The 20,392-nt window shown below is 42.1% G+C and overlaps 1 long non-coding RNA gene across 1 annotated transcript; it reads right to left on the reverse strand.

Moving 5' to 3' along the window:
- Positions 1-16,695: 16,695 nt before the first annotated feature.
- LOC137333304 (uncharacterized) lies at positions 16,696-19,982 on the reverse strand. The gene is made up of 2 exons (XR_010965844.1): positions 19,833-19,982; positions 16,696-17,150 (listed from the first exon to the last, which is right to left on the reverse strand). It is a non-coding gene; the product is annotated as an uncharacterized lncRNA (long non-coding RNA).
- Between the last annotated feature and the right edge of the window lie 410 nt (positions 19,983-20,392).

Here is a 20,392-nt window from a genome sequence, read left to right on the forward strand (position 1 = left end):
TACCCCCAACCACATGACCCCTAATTTTGTGTGACAACCTCTTGTCTGGCACCTTATCGAAAGTCTTTTGAAAATCCAAATATAAGATATTCACTGGTTCCCCCTTATCTACCCTGCTAATTTCACTCTCAAAAAACTCTAGTCGATTTGTCAAACATGATTTCCCTTTCATAAAACCACATTGACTCTGCCTAATCATATTATGATTTTCTAAGTGCCCTGTTACTACTTCCTTAATAATAGATTCTAGCATTTTCCCTACTACTGATGTCAGGCTAACTGGCCTATAGTTCCGGTTTCTCTCTCCCTCCTTTCTTGAATAGTGGGGTTATATTTGCTACCTTCCAATCCATGGGGACCGTTCTAAAATCTAGGGAATTCAGGAAGATCAAAACCAATGCGCCCACGATCTCTGCAGCCACCTCTATTAAAACCCTAGGATTCATAAGGGACACTGCTTCTGCACCTTCTACTTTTGTTACTGGGGACATGGCCCCAGAGTTGTCTCTCGCTCCCTAGTGGACAGCAGGTTTCCCATCTGACATGACTGCACAGGTGTCAGAGCTGGACTTATGCAGAGTCTCTGACTTACCATGCAGCAAACTCTGAAGATTCTCAAAGGACTTCTTGAAGCAGTTCTACACATTAATGGCCATCCCTCTATAACCAGCCCTCCATAAGGTAAGAATTCGTGTGCCCTGCAGAAGAAGAATGCCTGGCTCTGGCTCTACCTGCTCATTCACCTTGTTGATACTTCTCTGCAATTACCTTAACTTTCCCTTCTCACTTTTGCTGTATGCTTCACCAAGTACTCCCTCTGGACCCTTTCTTGCTGGTTTCTCCAAGATGGATTATCTGAGCTGGTGGCTGCATGGTCAGGAGAGCATGACAAATAGTCCTTTGATGGCCTGACTTTCTGCTCATCCCTGGTGATGGTGCATCATCTTGCATGGCCACCATACAAAGGGAAATTGATCACGTGTTAACATGGTATGTGTTTGAAATAGGCTCAGAGGCAGCACTCTCACCTCTGATTAGACTATAGTTTCAGGCAGAATTCGTAGTATAGGCACAGACTTAATTTCAGTTGTCAAAATGTGTGCGACCTTACTTTGGCACTCCTCTTTAGGCATAAGAACGTCTTTCTCAGCTGCTCTCATCACCAAATGGATGCTGCACAGTGGCTTATGTAAAATGGTACATCCCAGCCCCAAGTATGACTACCCTCCTCTGTTGGACCTCTTTCAACCAGTGGAACACGGAATGTTTTATCATTGAAGGGAGACAGTTCTGCCCACTTGCCCTTGATGATCTTCCATTCCTGCTGGTCTAGAAGCCACAACAAGAAACACTGTTTAAACGGGGCATCAGCCCTTTAAGAGCTGTTGCTCTCTTCATTTCCTTTCCCCTTTCATTCAAAACACTTTCTGTGCTTGTGGGAAATGTACAATGGGCACATGGTACTTATTTAAATGAGCTGCCCTTGCTGAATCGTTGAGGTCAGTCCGCACATGCAAAAAATTGCACTTATCAGTGATCCTGGCTCTATTTTTGCCACGATCATGGAATCAGCCCTGTAGTGATCACAATCTTTTTTTTAGTTTGTATGGGGGTTAAATTGGATAAGGCCCGATACCGGGCATGGGCATCAATTAGCCCACGCCCGGAGATTCCAACGCAGGCAGCACGTTAAATTTGTGCTGCCTCCTCATGTAAATGATAGCAGCGCAGCATCGAGGCCTACCTGCGATGTTCTCTCCAGCTTCGGCACTTCTCACCAGCTGGGGGGCCCAAATCTCACGTGAGTTGCTCACACCTTTTAAAGGCAGCCTGCACCATATATAAGGTCTAAACGGAGATAAGACGTCGCACATATAAAACAAAGATGCAGGTCCCATCCCTATGTTTACAAACTGTTGAGTTATGCTAAATCATTGAATAAAGGTTGCGCACTACTAAATCCCACATCCTTCACTCTGCATGCCAGACCTCACCAATCTGCCGATCTGAGTTTGTATCAGGCCTGTGAGACAGCATGCACCAAGTTCTGTGCTGATGCACTGGAGACCTTGGTGCAAGAGGTGGGTAGAAGGAGGGGCACCCTATATCCGCAGAGGGCAAGAGGCCCTCCAGACATATGCTCAAGAGGCAGTGGGAGGCATTAGGAGATGAGGTCAATGCCAGGCGCATAGCGCCACCAACATGGATGCAGTGCAGGAGGAAGTTCAATGCTTTGACATGAGTGGTCAAGGTGAGTGAGGTCAACTGTTAAGTGGCATCTCCTACCATCTGCACCACTAGCCACATCCACTGCTCCACGCACTACACCCCCCCATCACCCGGCTACCAACATACTCTTTCAATCAGTACTCAACTCTTCCAATCAGATTATTCCTCTCACCCTCACACATTAACACTGTTTCAAGCCACACACCCATAAGTCACAGGTCACACACACTGGCAGCTAGTCAACCATGACAGGCACATCACCCAAACATCCTGCAGGACATTCACCAACACACGCCCCTCTTGCAGGAGAAAGTGGCGCATAACAGGGGGCAGCATGAGGCAGTAGCATTTAGCCCCTGGAGCCTGTTCCGCCATTCAATGAGATCATGGTTGATCTGTGACCTAAGCCCATATATCCGCTTTAGCCCCATATCCCTTAATACTCTTGGTTAACAAAAATCTATCAATCTCAGGCTTAACAATTGAGCTATCACCAAGTACTGTTTGCAGAAGAGAGTTCCAAACTTCTCCCACCCTTTGCGTTTAGAAGCATTTCCTAGCTTTGCTCCTGCAAGCCCTGGCTCTAAATGTTAGGCTATGTCCTCTAGTCCTAGTATTCAAGTATAGGAAACCTCCGAAAACGGGTACAGATGCACCAGCAGCCAGCAGCAATAATCCAGCAACTAACCTGTAAATCCTGCATGTTCCCTTTAAATAGCGCTGGTAGGGGGGTCCTCCAGGCCGTCTATGACACATTTAGCTGATCGTGGTTAAGACAGTGCATTGGCTGCCGCCTTAAGTGCCAAAATGATGTCTATCCCTTTAAATCAGAGTTGCACACTGATCTAACACATATTCTCCTTACTTTACATGCAGCCGGCATTCGATATCTGGGCCTGCGCTAACCCCTTTTGCCAAGATGGCGTCCAGTGCACATCCATGTGCATTCCGGACGCCATTTTGGAACTTCAGAAGGCTGCGTAGCACCTACACAACGGGCGCGACACTGACAAATTTCTAGCCCTATGGATTTAAGCCAGAATTATTTTACCCGATTACCAAATTTGGGACAAAAGCAGTTACTTTTAGATTACATAAATCAAGCTAATTAGATAACTTTCTCATGGACAGTCTTTGGTCCTTGAATTGGAAAGTGGACAAAGTGAAAATTAGTATAAACAAAAATGACTGCTTGTATTGTAAAATAAAAAACTAATTGATGATAATCTATTGTGAACCAGACCTAGTAATTGCTTTTAAAAACAGAATACTTCTGGTTTGTTTCTGTTACAAGTGTTAGGTAAAACTAATGAATTGATGTAGTAAATCATTCATGAACAGATAACTGTGATGCTTCTCATAAAAGTAACAATTTAGACTAGAAAAAGGAATCAAAAGTGTTTTTGCTTTCAGGAAAACTTACATAAATAGAAAACAAAATAGAGCTGTTCTTTAAAACGTCCAACATTCATTTAAGGTTCAATTAAGCCTTTGGCAAAAGTACAATATGAACTGCAGCTGAGACAGTAAGTGAGATTCATTACTAATTTCTATAAACCAGAGCATCATCATTTCTGGAAAATATAACCACAGCATATTTTGTTTTGCATTGCAGCCAGAAAAATAAAAAATAGGATTAAAGGTTAGCGTTTTATAAACACTTATATTTCTACATTAATAATAACAAATGGCTCTTGAAAGAAGAAAATCATGGCCTAGAAATTCGATGGTGCTGTGCCCATTTTTCAGGTACAAAACAAATGTCTCAGTATCCAACAGGGGGGCCAGCTGCATTCAGGAAAACGTGATCTACATGCGGCCTAACCAACGGTCCTTAAAGGGATCACTGGAGGCTGCCAACAAAAAAGGTACATTATTTTTTTAAAAAGTACTTACCTGAATGTGGAGCCCGTATAAGCAGGAGTGCTCCACCTGGCACCACCACAGTGCCAAAGATCATTGCCGGCCCCCTCTCGGCTCCCTGCCGACCGCTTGCCCCCCTCTCCTAGGACCTGCTTGAAGGCCACAGCCAGTGATGCAGCAGCCCAAAGTTGAAATCCTCTTTGCCGGTGAGCTGCTGGGGAGGCCCAGCAGTTGCTTGCAGCTCACCGGTCTCATGTAAATGTGGGCCGAGGCACTGTATCCACGGGCCTACCCATTCCGGTGCAGGGATCATTCCCTGTGCAGGCTGGTGTGAGCCAATTTCTAGGCCCATGTCTTCAACTGGTCCTAATCTGTTTTGTAACCCCCTAATAACAACATAATTGGCTGGCATGGGGATTGGAAAAATTCACACAGAGTAGCAATGGAAATTTATTTAAAGCTTTAAGTTAAGGCATGTTGTTGGAGCAGACTAATGGGTCTGCCCTGTGTCATAACTAACCTGGGATGCTAACAGTGGGTGTCCAAAAGTGAAAAGTATTCCTTTACTTGGCACTGGAATCCTTCTACTTGATGAATAATCAAAAAAAAATTGGGGGAATAAAGTTGTTAGATATAGTGCAGCATTTTGAAATAACAGAGTATTACCTCAATGCCCAGCCTACCCCACCCACCCTGTGTGGAAGGGTGATTTAACAGTAGTTTCAGGTGGAATTTTGACTTGGTGTCACAATATGCGACAGCTACATGTGACATAGAAGCATTTTTCAGTGCCAGCCACAAAGTTCACACTGAATCATTGTGGACATGGAAGTTTTGGTTTCCAGATTTTTGGATGTAATATTGCAGTGTGAAAACAAAAGGACACATTATCTGTTGCCAACAGGTATTAAAGGGCTAAATCTTTACTGCTACTGAGGTTTGAAGTGCCAGTAAGACCAGGAAATGAAATGATCCTTTCTAGGACGCAGCTTTAGGGTGCATTCACATTACAGCTGTAGTGTCATTGCAAAACAGTCACAGTGTTTATGCGATCTGAGTTCAGCAGCAGGGCCTGACCTGACATTAGAAGGAAGCTAAATGAGTCTCCTTCCAGGAGGTCGTCTCAGTCTGCTTTGCTTTGGAGGCAGTGTAGAGCTTGGTAACCACTTCGTATGGACATTAAACTTGTGAAGTGTGAATGTACCCTTAGATGTCTTGCTTCGGGAGGTTCTGGAAGAAATGCTAGTCCTTAATGGAATGGAGAGGCATTACCCTCTGAAGAGTACCGTGAAAGCAACCTGGATGGTAACAGAAAGGCTGAATGCTGTCTAATCTGTGACCAGATCCTAGGAGCAGGTGAGAAAAACATATGTGCTGGTCTGAAACGTTGCCAAGGTAAGTGTGTTCACACATTACTTTATAATACAATGTTGCCTTATAGTGCATCTTAACAGCAGTTCACGGTAACCTTGATGGAGCGTCACAGAGGGAGAATGCATAGCACTCTGCCTTACTTTCCAAATAAAGGCATGCCATGTTTTAGCTTGTATTGTTGCCATGTCAATGTGTTTGGCCATGAAATGCAGAGAGAAACAATCGAGCATACAGCCAACTGTACCACTGTGCTCTTAAGCACACAATCTAGACTGGTATTTCAGTAAAGTATTGAGGGAGAGCTGCATTGCCAGATGTGCTATCTCTTGGATGAGCTGTTATACCAAGGCCCCGTCTGCCTGTTCAGGGTTGACATAAAAGATCGCATGGCACTATTGAAAGAATAGATAGGAATTGTTTTGGTTTCCTGACCAATATTCCTCCCTCAATCATCACAACCAAGAACAGATTAACTGTTCAATCAACTATCTTGCTCTTTTTTTGAGCCTTATTATGTGCAAAATTGGCTGTCACTATTACCTACATAACGTCAGTGATTGCAGTTCAAAAGTCATTAATTGGTGGTGAAGTGTTTTGGGACATCTTGAGAACGTGATAAGGTGCTCTATAAATTCAAATTCTTTCTTTAGCTAAACTCTGCACTTTTACTTATATAAGATGCCTGGCAGCTTGGGTCCTCATCTGTCACTGGCTGAGACAGACTCTCTTCTCTATTTGTTCCATAGCAATGATCCTTTGCAGGGTAAGGTTGTGTAAGACAAACATTTGGATACCTAGACTGGCCTGTACTGCGTGACTCCTCCGATCCTGCCTTTATTTCTCGAGAACTAGGAAATGGACCGTGGAATACCCATCACACATAGATGGCAGATGGGTTACATCTCTAAGAAGGTTTGAATGGGTGCTGTTGAGAAACCTAACAATACTTTGAAATAAACAATGAAATAACTAGGGCAACATACATCTGATGCACTACCAAGCAGAAGCTCCCTAAAGGAGCAGGAACCAAAGTGGCTGAATGGGCCAACTATCCAGCACCCGTTTTATATGAGCACTGAGCTCTAGTAGCTATGTTTAAGTTCTGAGACTGCACTGTGGGGCAAGGACCTCATTAACATTTTTTTGAGGCCTTAATTGCGTTACACGTGTTTGGTTCATGGGCCCTCGGGGTCATAAACCGTTCCCCATCATTATCCTGCTTTATGTTCACGGCCAGCCTCAGACCTCAGCACCTGATAATACGGGCTGGCTGCCCCGATGCGCGTAAATATGATGGGCACTGAGCATTGTATCATTGGCCCGTATATAACCTGATCCCTAACTCAGCAGAGTGTTTTCACTCCCATTATTGCTGCCGTTCTTAAAGAGCTAATTTAGTGCTGAATTTGAGGCAGTTTGTGCATTAGAAGCCTCTGAATTCTGGCCAGATTCATTTCAAATAAGAAACTTCGCAGATGGTAGAAAAAGTAAAAATACATGTGTGCTGGCATTAAATCCAGATCAAAGAAATGAAAGAACAGTAGCATAGATTTTGTGTATCCATGTGTAGACCTGGTGAGAAATGGGGTGGCAAAATTTATGTCCACCAAAATGAAAGAGGGCTTACCCTGTAAGAACTTTCAGGGTCTGCCTATTTGTAATAGTTTCAGAGAGCTTCCGACCATCATTGGACCTGATGCTGGGTGCTTGCCAGAAAGGAGGTGGGAAACCTTAAAGGGCTGCTGATGAAAGACGGTGAAGGATGGATGTAGCCACTTAATGGTTAGTCGTTTGGGAATGCAGCAATGTGGTGGAATTAGGCCACAGGAGATGATGAAATAGCTGGCTGCGCTGACTGATGCATAGGCCAGTTGTTTCGCACATCTGTGGGTGGCCTGTTGGCTATGATGTGAACCCTAGACTGCAAAAAAGCGGAGCTAAAAGAATTGGTTGCATGGGAAACCTTACCTGCCACGGTCAGTGCCTGTCTTGAAGTGGAGGTGTCCTTGCAGCAAAAAGACACAGCTCGCTAAATGGCTTCCTCCTGATGTGAAGCCCTTGGAGCCAGTTCCCCACAGTCATTAGCAGGTAGGTGTGGCAGGGCCCACAGATGTGGCTGATGACTTTATGCCAGGTGCAGCCAATCCAGTAGTACCTTCTTATGCCCCGCCATGCCTTATTTCATCTTGCAATGCAATGATTGGGATGCTTTCCACGTACTTCGCAGCAGTAAAGTAAAATTGACTTGGCAAAGATTTGGTGTAGTTTCCAGTTAGATAGACTGGCGTACTCCTAGAATGGTGTGAATGTTGATTTGGTAGGAAACACTGTACAGATTCCCCCTTCTTTAAGAATCTTCTTGTTCTGCAAAACTCTTAGAAAATGTTTCTGTACAGTTTTTCCTTGATATTGGCAACAGTGATTCTTTCATCACATAAACATTTTTTCCACGGTCTGATCCACAGCGCATGAAAAATATATTAAACATCACCTGAAAAATAAAATTATAATTCATACTGGGAACAGTACCTGAAAAATTAATATTCGAAATCAATATTTCTCTTCTTCTGTTCCTTCAAATCAGTACTTCAAACAGCTTCTCTTTAAGGCTTAATTATAATGGGTGGAAGTGCCGCTGGGCCCAAACATCGTGGAACAGGCCTGTTCATGACCTTCATTAGCATGCTGCATGCATGATTAATGAGGCTCCCACTTAAAATTAGCAAGAATGATTAGCAAGGGCACACAGCTCCAAAAGAAATATTCGCAAGTGTTTTTTCAACAAGGACTGGTTGAGGCCAGTGGTCATACAATTTCCCAGTGCTCGCCCATTCAAATCCTGCTGGAGATAGCGATACTGCCCAGTGGGATATTCACCTCAGTAATCAAACTCATTGTGCCATTCAAAACCCATTACAGCTGAGAAAGCTGCACATCCCCACAGAGAAACAAGTTGGGCTGGTGGTGGGCTTGCCAACCTCTGAATTCTTAAATTGGCGTGAGGAATAGTCTTTCAAATCATGAGAGTGGAGGCAATTGAGGGCATGGATCAGGAAGATCGTCATGGCATGGTAGCAGTCCAACTAGTGACTTTTACTTCTTGCTCCTTCTTCAAACTCATTCACTCACCAGCATGCAGACACATCTGCCCAGCAGCAGCATGGGACTCAATGTATTGACATTGTTACTGCATGCTCAACCATTTCATGCAGACTCTATGCTATGATCTGTTCTAGTGTGGTGCCTGCCAAAATAACGTACCTGCTACCAAAAAGGCCATGAGCATCTGACACACACTCTAGAGTGTCAGTCATCAGCTCAGATAAATCCACCTGAGGGGGAGGTGGAAATCGTAAGGTGAAACACATCATGCAAGAGAAAAGAAACAAGTCGAGGTGGCTGAAGAGGAGCAGCAATAACCTGAACTGAGGGCCACAGTCACATGTTCCTTTGCTTTATTGGCTACAGATTATTACCTTACAGGGGCTTTCTATAGAGGGCAGCATATTAATGAGCAGAAGTGCCTCAAGCAGTTCTTTGAGAATCTTCAGAGTTCCCTGTATTGTATGTTGGAAAATCTGCAGCAATGTAGCTCCAACACCTGTGCAGTTATGCAAGACAAATTGGAAAACCTACAGTTCAATATGGAGCCAGTTCCTAATGACAGAGGTTTAAAGCACAGATACAATTTCCCTTGTGAACACTGCAGCTATGACTATTGAGACATAGTGCTCCAGCTTACAGGAGGCTCTCACCTCCGGCTTGGAGATGCTGGAGATTGGCTTCAGAGAACCTTGATAGTGGGTTTCACACTCCTAAATGGTGGCCAAGGGTCTGTTATCACACAGATGCCTGGTCATCTGCAAATGATACCCAATAGCTGGGACATGGTAGCAGTAAGCATGGATGAGGCAATTACCTCTCTGGATGATGCTACATCTGCCCAGCCAAGGTGGATTCCTCAAGGAATCAAAGAAGTGACAGTTAGCAGACAAGAATAGCCAGCCAGCACAGGGGTTGAAGTGCTTGAAATAGTTGCTGGGATATGCCATGACCTAGCACAAAGAGGTACAGCACCACAGCCATGTACTGAGGTCCCCTCAAGGAGCTGTGAGCTTCCACAACACTTACTCCTCCCACTGAAACTGCACCTAAAAGGATCACAAAATTAGATAGGAGATGCTCCAAACCAAATATTCTCACCAAAGGCACTTTTCCAGATCATGCAAAATTACTTGGTTGAGTTTGGATAAGACTTGCATTCCATCAATAAATCTACAATATACCTTGGATTGGGTATAAATCAGCTTCCCCATCTCAAAAGCAACCTTGTTTTGCGAATTAAGGAATAAGAGTTTCTAATTGTGAAGTTAAATTTTTTTGCCAAAATCTTGTAGTCCAGGTGGACCTGCGACTGTCTCTTTTAGGGGAATTTCCATAATCAGAGCTTTCGTAAATGAGCTAGGTAAGGTTCCATCTTCCAGTGGATGGATAAACATTCTCAAAAGAAAAGGCATCAAAGCACAGAAAACGTTTTAGTAAAGGATTTCAGAGAATTGGCCAAGTGCCAGGGACTTTTAAATGTTCATTGCTTACATGATCTTTGACACTTCATTTGATTTTTCAATAAACTGATAGCCACGTTCACTGTCAGAATACAAGTCTAGCTGAAGCAACCAACATCAACAACAAAGATCTCACTAGTCAACAAGAGATCCTTCAACCACTAAACAACAAAAGGTGATGAAGAACTTAGCCCTGGGTTCATCAAAACTCTTCAGCAATCATACATTGAGAGAGATATAATAAACATACAAATCTATCAATCTTCATTTATAGAAATCACACTAGGGGGGTTTAATTTTGACTCTTTTTGCCTGGTTTCAATAGGGTGGTAACCGCCTCAAAATGCGGACAGTAGCCTTATTGCCAAGAGTAGAGAAGAGGCCCCTCCAAAGGTAGGTGTTGAATTATTTTTGTGGACCCTGGAGGAACAGGAGTCCACCTCAAATAGTACAGTTCACCTACACCCCCCCCCGCACCCCCCAAAAAAAATCCTTTCATGCACCAACAGCCAGGAAATACCACCCTCATGACCTTGGCACTGTCCGAACATGGTATGAACACCATGCCAGAAGCAACACTCCATTCAAATGAGCTAACATTACATTATTGTGTGAGGTCCGCTCATTTGGGTGCAGGCACACTCACTGCCCGAAGAGCAGCTGTACTGGCACCAGTGCGCTCGGAACTCATTATCGGCCCCATCTGTTCCAATCCAACCTGCCACTTATGGTCAAATTCTTGAACAATTTTATTTTAATATTTGTATATTAGTGTTTAATTTCTGATTCCACACGGCCTTATCACAAAAGTACGTGTCCTCAGGTTCCCTCTGTTTTTTCAGCTTCTTGGTCCAAAGCAATTTCTCAATTCAAACCAAAAATTGGCTTGCTGTCCAGTGCAACATGTCCTCTCCAGCAAGCATAGAACATCCTTAATTATTCCCATACCATGGTCCTCCCTCCAGGAATTAGAATATGAATTCTAATCAGCCAGCCTGGTTCAACCAAATCACAAGGACATTCACTGAAACCTGTCAAAGTCAATTTATGATTTTTTTTTCATTTTTTGCTACTTACATTAGAAACCCAACTAAAACCACTGAATTAAGTTAAATCACTGGGTTCCACTGATAAGATCTCATGGACATGATGTCATAACACTCAGTGCATATTTTGTTGGATCCAATTAATAATGTTGTTATAGCATTCAGTGGTATGCTTCAATTTATCCTATATATTATCTACTTGTCTTTCTGTTTTAAACAGTTGTTTATATCTCAACAATTGTACTAGAGGCCACAGTAGTTGATATGAATCCATGTTTCCCATCAGGCAAAATCTTATACGATAGATGTAGAGAAGATGTTTCCACTTGTGGAGGAGACCAAAACTAGGGATCCTAAATGTAAGATAGTCACTAATAAAGCCAATAGGGAATTCAGGAGAACCTGTTTACCCAGAGAGTGGTTAGAATGTGGAACTCGCTACCACAAGGAGTATTCGAGTCGAATTGCATAGATGCATTTCAGGAGAAGCTAGATAAAAGCATAACGGAGAAAGGAATAGAAGGTTATGCTGATAGAGTTAGATGAAGAGGGGTGGGAGGAGGCTCGTGTGAAACATAAACACTGGCATGGACCAGTTGGGTCGAATGGCCTGTTTCTGTGCTGTGCATTTTATGTAATTCTGTGTCATTCTATATAATAGTAATGTGAATTTTCAGAGATTTACGTTCACCACAGTTTACCAAAAAAAGCCTTAATAATTCTAATTTAAAGAGTTCTTCATCTGTGGATTTTTGTTGTAATCCCAATCTGCCAAGGGCTACACATTGGATGAATGATGGCTGCTATTAAATAGATTGCAGAATATTTTACCAGAGTGAATGAAAGAGTACAAAATTCTCACAGTAAAGTAGCTCCTGGCAATACATCTGCTCTCATTACCTTCACTCATAATGTACTCGAATTAGTAAATTTGGCTGCTGCGAGTAACAAAACAATTAATTTTTCCATTTAATCTTAACAGGAATTCATTGTAAAGTATTTTTGATAGCAAACTATGTGAGAGAGAAAGAGAGAAAGAGAAAGAAAGAAAGTAAAAGAGAAAGAAAGAGAGAAAGAGAGAAAAATTTATTCTGAATGTTTTTAATTCCTAAAACGGAGTGTCAAATAGTGATGAACAAAACAGGCATTTGTCTCAATTTATTTTAGTTGTATAAAAGGTTTTGTAATTTTTTGAACCTGTTTACAAATAAGCTATGCTACTATTGTGAAACATGTGCCTTTATGTCACAGAGATTGACTAAGGGTAACAATAAGATGAAGAAAAGTGTTTTTTCTCCCTGGGCAATGGCAGCACGCCTCCAAACTCTCACACCCCTACTGCTTAATCAGTGTCCTGGTTAATCGTAACCTCTGCATGCACTGGTCTTTTGAGTGTCAAGTTGTTTCTGCTGAACCTGTAAATATTCTCCCATGGGTGTCTGAGCCAGGGTGGATAGGGTTTTATGTAATCTTATTTCCCGCCTAGACCTAAACATCTGGCCCTTTACACCAAAAACAAGCCTCCTATTGCAACATGACTCACTACTGCTGCAGTCAAACTACTGCTGCTTTTCAAAGGCTTCTTTGAAAATATGCAGACAATGGGACTACTTGGAATGAAAAAATGCAGGAACAGTTTCAATTGCTACTTAATTGGCCTTAACAAGCTGTTTGCCTTTTAAGAACTATTTCAGCAAATGCTAACTCTCATTTCCGTGATCTTCACCACTTTTACTGCCTACGTCCAAGAGAGCTGAGCCTAAAGTTCAAGTGGAGAACAGGGCCCCGAGACATCACACACTTCAAGTTCTTTCATTGCTTGGTTACCTGAAAAGAGAAGTTTCTTGAGGTCTTTTGGTACAGTTGATGAAAAGATAACAACTATTAAAATAAACAGTCCAAATGCCTTTGTTAAAATTTCATACCAACATGTTACTGCAATATTATACTGGTGATAGATATGATAATTAATATAATAGGATGAACTCATACTGGGAAAAATTTGAATACAGCAAAAGTTTCCACTTCCAGGGGCACAATTTATTCCTGTGTAAACCTGTTCTGGTGCAGAAATACTATAGTATTTTATTCTGTGGTCAGTTTAAATGCTGCAGTACCTTTAAAAGGGCAATGAGGCAAAGTCTCGGCATGTTGGCACTGAAGGTGTCCAAGCTGGAGTTTTAATCTTGAATTTTGCATCAATGAAAATTAAACCAGATTAAATTTAGCATAATCCTGTTCAATCATGCAATATTTTTGCTTTTAAATAAGTGACTTTCAACTTGCCAAAAAATAACAAGTTGAAAAATGTTTTCCTGCATAGTTTTCAAAATAAAAACAGCAAATCAAACAGGTAGAGAGGATTGATCCCCTTGACTTACAAAGATAGGTCATACCCACATCCTAATACTGCAAGCAAAATGAGAGTTTTGGTGGTCTTTGTTCTAAACTGGATAGCCCCGTGGTGGAGGATAGAATGCTAGATCCTGGTCTTCAGTTGCTTCCAAGCCTTTATTCCCAGAGCTCCACATTACACATTCCACACCCCTCTTTTCTATGGATACAAGAGAGGCCCAATTGATACACACCACCTGAATACAATTAGCACTAATTGATATAAATCACATGGATACAATTAACAGTCTTGAAATTACACTGTGAGATTATAGATGTGAACTTTAATGCAGAGGTCTGAATTCCTTTGCCTGCTATTTTAATAGAGGCATTAATCCATTTATTTTAAAAGGAATTAATGACTCTGATATCTACGGGGAGGCGGGGAGGGTGCGGGTGAGGCCAAAAACGGCCGAAGAACCCGGTAAGGCCGAGGATGTGGAGGTCCTGCTGTTAAGATTGGCATTTTGCAGGTCCGTCTCCTGCCCGACAGCTGGCCAAATGGACAGCCTGGCTGACTGGCGGGAGGGAACACCAGCGGCAGGAGGCAGCAGCTGGGACAGTCCCCGACAATCGGGAGGTGCAGAGGGGGAGGTCGTCAATCGACAGGGGGCGAGGTCAGCAATCGGGTTGGGGGAGGTCGGCATTGGGGCTGGGGTGGGGGGAGGCTGGCGTTTGGGGCTGGTCCAAAGGCTTCCTTGAGGGGCCTGGGGGAAGCACTCCTGCTCCTCCTGGTCCACAAGGAGTGCTGAAAGAGGCACTTACCTTGTGGAGCCGGCAGCTCCCGCCTTCCTTTCACCGACGAGTTTCCCGACCCCTGGGAAACCTGTGCAGCAGCAGTAAATTTCAAATCGGGCTCCCAATTGCACTATGGGAACCTGAAAAAATATTTGATTAAGGGTCCCGCCTCTCCACGGCAGTATACTTGGACACCCCGATATCCGCCACTGTAAAAAAAGGCGGCCATGTGCATGGCGGGTTACAGTCACATTGTGTGTATTTCACTTTGTCACCCTACCCCGACCCTCTCCCGCCCATCGTGAGGGCTTAATATCGAGGCCAATGCCTCTGCTAAAAGAGTGGAGAGAGGAATTTCAAATTAATGTGTTACGCTTTCGTACACTTGTATCCCACAGTGTAATTCCAAGGCTTGTAACTTTTAGTCACGAAAGGCAGATTGATCTGGAATGTTTGTATGAATTTGCACTACTAACCAAAAAATAACCACATGAAACCATTTTGGTGCAAGTTCAATGTTCACATTACCAGCCTGAAAATTATGTTAGTAATTATTAAGGAATAAAACGGAGGTCATTGTTTGCTAAATCATCCTAAAAGTGAAAGTGATTCAATTAGTGGAGTAGATTAATGTATTTCTTACTCTTGTGCCTTGTATTGTGCTTAATCAATAGTGTGAAATTCCTTTTTTTATATAGTTCATCAGACATTCCTGTAGCCATAGCAACATTATAATTTCCCCTTATATTGTGGAAATGGAATTGTTTTGTTCAAAATGACCAGCATCTTTGGGGCCCAAACTTCATTATTGTTTCAGGATCCTAATTTATATCCACAATCCTCTTTCTAAGATGATGATAGAAGATAAAGTGCCACCCTGGAACCTCATCAGGAACATCACAGCAGCTTACATCAAACACTCCACCTGTTGCAAGCACCACCATGGATCCCAGTAGTCTGTGGTATCTAGGAAATGTGTTTGAGGAAAGAGTACCAGATGATGGACCACTCATAAATGAGGAGGAAGAAGTGGACATGGTAAGAAAGGAACAGACATTTCTCCACTGTAACGTCAAGGGATTGGCACCCTATTAAGGGGAGATTTGACAGAGGTGTTCAAAATCATGAATGGTTTTGATAGAGTAAATAAGGAGAATCCGTTTCCAGTGGCAGAAGGGTCGGTAACCAGAGGACACAGATTTAAGATGATCGGCAAAAAAGCCAGAGGCGACATGAGAAAACATTTTTTTATGCAACGAGTTGTAATGATGTGAAATGTACTGCCTGAAAGGATAGTAGAAGCAGATTCACTAGTAACTTTCAAAAGGGAATTGGATAAGTACTCAAAAGAAAAAAATTACAGGGCTGTAGGGATAGAGAAGGGGAATGGGACTAATTGGTTACCTCTTTCAAAGAGTCGGCAAAGGCATGATGGGCCGAATAGTCTACTCCTGTGCTGGACCTACTCTGTTACTATTGGGCCTGCCTTCAGACAAGAGTTAATGGGAGCAAAACGGCTTATGGCATCCTTGGAGTCTGGCATGAACTACCTGCAGTGGCTGGTGGAGAATATGGGGCAGTGCTCTTCTGACATCACTACACTTGGGATCTTCACGGTCATTTGCAGGGCAGCCCAGAGCATAGAAGGATCAAGTGCGGGCCTCGTTCTTCTCATCAACATTGCAACTGCCACAAATGACACCTCCAGCACCCACCTGCAAGAGTCTGTCACTTCCAGATTTGGCAGCCAGAGGGCAGGGTGAGCACAGCTATAAAAGTGGACTTCACCCACCTTGGAGATACGTATCAGATAGACTGCTCTCATGCAGATTGTAGGTCATCCAGTTGGAATACCTGCTTGTCTTGAGATTGTACAGGATTCAATGCAAAGGCTCTGTTAAAGAGTGAAAGTTTCAGCAGAGACTGTACCTTATGCACAGCATATTTAAAAAAAATCAAATTCTCATGTTTTCAAAATATGCAATATATCAGCCATAAGTCAGAAGCATGTAAGTGTACCTAATATTAATCCCTAGTGCCTCTCTGTAAACCTAATCTCACTTTTCACTCCCTCTCTTCTGAGAAAGACTTGTTTCATTCTATTTATCTTCCTTTTTCTCCTCAGCTGCTTCATTTATTTCTTGATCTTAATTTATCTATTACTTTCTTTCTACTTTTTTTTCAGTTCTTGCCTCTGTTTCTATAGAGGCCCCTCGTGTTCTGACTTTAGCCTCATGACCTCCCAGTACAGTTTTATTTCCTTGTCCATCTCTGTGATTCTCAGCTCCAGCCACACAATGTAATGTGCCAGCTCTGGCCTTCTCCCTCCATCTTGCTTTAGTCCATCACTTCAGTAATATGGAAGGATTATACTGTTGCCACATTGCGAGAAAAGTTGCCAATCTTCCTTACTGATACTTCAATATTGCTTTCCATGGATTAAAATCTTTACTCTATTTTTACTGTTAAAATGAGAACCCAGTACATTGTAAGTTTTAAGGACAATTATTTATTTCATTTGTAAGATCTTTGAAACTGTTTTACATAAACAGTGATAATAGATTGGTGAGATAATGGCAGTTTACAAATGAACCCTTTCAGGCTTCCTAGAAATTAATCTTTTTGTCTTCATTTTAAAAAAAAGGAATAACAGCACTGATTCTTTACCCTCACGTTAAAGGAGTTAAGCAGCTGGACTTAATTAGATATTTACACCAAAATTTTAATCATTTCTTTGTCCGAGGATGCCAGGGATGATACTACAGAAAGTCTTTGAATAAACAGCAACCCCGTTCATCTGATTGACACTTGCTGCGTCAAATCCTGTCCGTCTTGTAATGTGCTTGCGACATGATCTCATTTCCCCGTGAGTAAACAAGATGGAGGTGGTCATCCATGATGCTCAGTCTAGCACAGCTGTTGGTGGCGTTGCTGTTGAAAGCTGCAATTTGGAGCACAATACTATAAGGTCTCATCATCGTGTCAGTAAACATTTTAAGTTTTCCAGCTGAGTAAGCCAGCAAATTGGACTAATCGAAGTACAGCTGGCAAGTGTGACCAGTAGGTCAAATATCTTAATGAGGTAGATCATTTTTGATTCTTATGTAAAACGCAAATAGCTATTAAAAACTCTCCCAAGGAAAGCAACATATCTTAGTAAGAATATTTGTTAGGATAAGAATTCTACCTGTCACTCTTGTCCCAATTTTCCAGGTAACCCATTGAATGAAAAATAAAATGCTACAAAAATGACATTAATGTACATGTTCTGTGGATAGAACAATGACAAAAAAACAGATGTACAGAGATATGTTTCATCCCTCAAACAAGAAGCTGTATGCATTTATCAGTAATACGTGTATATTATCAACATCCTATGTGAGATTTAATTTGAGCACTAAATAAAGGTTAATGATGCTTAAGGTAAGTTTAATCTGACTTGACAACCTTAAAGAAAAAAGTTCATGTGCAGGTTAGCAAGCAAATAATCAAGTTCCAGAGCTACGTTTCAGCAACTGGCATCACTGCTATTTATTTGACTTCTTTTCTCAACTATTTAGAAAATGTTTTTTTGCCTTAACTGCCTCGACTTTTGTTTTTGCAATTTTCCCCTTTGCTACAAGGTTCCTTCAAGTTTTGGGGGTGAAATTAGACCTCATTGTGCCCATTTTCCAGGCAGAAAACGGGTGCAAGCAGTCCAATTCAGGGGGTTAACCTCCCGTATCTGAGCGTCCAACGCCATATTTGTTCGTGTCCTTCTGCATCCAATAGATTTCACTTACTAGATCCTGGGACTATTGTCATTGTTTAAAAATTGCATATACTTACAGTTTACTTTGAATTTTATTTTAAATGCTAACATATGCTTACTCATTCACAACGTGTTTTGACTTCTGTATAAATTATGCTGTTTGACTATTTTCATTCGGACAACATCAATACATGACGAGAAGCAGGGTAAACACTGAATAGATCTCATTATTGTTATTTTTATAGTCCAGAATGTGACAAGGAAAGTTATAAGCCCCAGATTTGTGATGTGAGCAAAAGAGAAGGTGTGCCCACCTACTACTGTAGTGGTTATGATGCTAGACTCATAAGCTAGAGGCCTGTCCTAATAATTCAGCAGAATGCAAGTTCAAATGCTACCCTGGCAGTTTGAGAATTTGAATTTAGATTTTTTAAAAATCAAGAGAAAGGCTGGCATCAGCATAAAAGTGACCATGACGCTGTTGTAAAAACCCAACTCATGTCATTTAGTGAAAGAAACCCGCCGTCCTTACCCGATCTGGCCTATATGTAACACTTAACTGCCCTCAGAAGTGGCCTATCAAGCCATTCAGTTGTATCAAACCACTGGACAAGTAGGGGTGGGGCCGGCCTTGCCAGTGACACCCACATCCCAGGAATGAATTTTTTAAAATTCAATTGCAACAGGAAACAACAATACTGGAGGAAAGTCTTGTTGGAAATAAAATATCGATGCAAAAAATTGCCGCCCTCCACAGCAACAAAACTAATGCAAGGAGCACCAGAAAATTCTACAAGCTCAGTACCAACTTTTCCAATAGAAACTTAACTTTAAGAATCCAACTTCAGTAGGCCAGACCAGTGGATTAGTCATGTACCCATTTTATACAGCCAGGGGTTGTATTCATCTGAAGAACATGAAATTTGTTGGGAGGCTAATTACCATAACTTTTGAGGCTGTAATAAGGCGTGTGCTGGCCATCAGTGCAGCCTTCTGCAAGCCGGCCAATTTTTTGGCTGCACACTGTAGCATGGGCCAAGTTCCTAACTCACATCTAACCCTGGGGAGGCTCCTGTTGCCAGCAGAGCCTTGCACCTTTGGGCTAGACGACTCTTTAAAGTCGAGTATCTGTTTTGTTAAGGAAGCCATGGCAAAAGAAATGTTTTAAAATCTTCAAAGATTTGTCATTTTTGGTCATAGTCATGAGCAATGATTTGTATTCCAGTGATGGCAGTAAGAATGGATTGCATTCATAGCTAGAGAATTTCTTCCATTCTATGCTGGGACTTAGAAATGGGGTTGGCCATTGACAAGGAAGCAGGATTGGAGGTTCTGATGACCTTATGCCCGTTAGGATTGATGCAACTGTCGACAGAATTAATGTCCAGTAAAACGCTGGCCTTTTCTCAACCACCACCACTGAAAAGGTTAATTCTCAGGGATAAGACAGCTAGGGCTCCTGGCCAGAGTGGGACAGGATGCCAACTGTTTAGGGAGTAAAATAATCTTTAAATAAAACAAGCAGAGAAAAACACACATTTTTAAAAAAATCAACTTGTAACACAGATGGAATTTCTGCTCACAGTTCCCCCAGTGACAGCCAAAGATAATGACTGTCACCACACATATTATAATGTCGGCACTGAGGCAATAGAGTAAGTGCAGAATGACAAAATAGAGTGCCAAGACAACAGAAGAAAAAAACATCATCTAACAATGCCAAGAAGCCACAGTCAAGAACGCAGATGGATAAGTATGGGTTACATACTTTTCAATGTCACAGATTGATTTCCCTCTATTACACCTCTTCTGTGTCAGTAATTGTATTTATATTAGACAGTAGTTGAGTACATACAACTCCATATGTACAACCTGTAATATAACAGCATAGGTCCAGTCGATAATTCACGTTGATGTGCACCTGAAACTACTTCGCCTTGATGGAAAGTAGCAGCATAAATGAACTCTTAGACAATGGTTACTTTCTACTCAAAGAAGAAAAGGGGAAATAAGTGGCTAGAGTCAGGGGCAGAACCAATGTCGAAGGATTGGAGGGGGGAGGTCGAAGTCCAGATTTGGCCGACTTGGCACAGCAGAGCCATGATGACATCCTCCTTCGCGTCAGGTTCAAAACAGCAACACGATCGTGAGCCTGAATTTAACAGTTAAGTGAGTAAATTATTTGCAGTCAGTTTTGGCTGAGTCCTGATGTTCAAAATTGGCTGGCCTCAAAGTGATTTGGTGGGGGGAGGTGTGGTGGTTATGACTCCCTTGATATGACTCTGCAATAAAATTAATCAGTCCATAATTATATGTCAACGGTAATATATGCGAGAGAAACTTTTTTAATGCACACAACGTTCTGGCATAGAAAGTCCTATTGATATAATTAAATCGATTTCCACCCAGAAAGACAGGAATCAGAAAGATTT

The sequence above is a fragment of the Heptranchias perlo genome, chromosome 16 (genome assembly GCF_035084215.1).
Source record: "Heptranchias perlo isolate sHepPer1 chromosome 16, sHepPer1.hap1, whole genome shotgun sequence".
Taxonomy (NCBI): Eukaryota; Metazoa; Chordata; class Chondrichthyes; order Hexanchiformes; family Hexanchidae; genus Heptranchias; species Heptranchias perlo.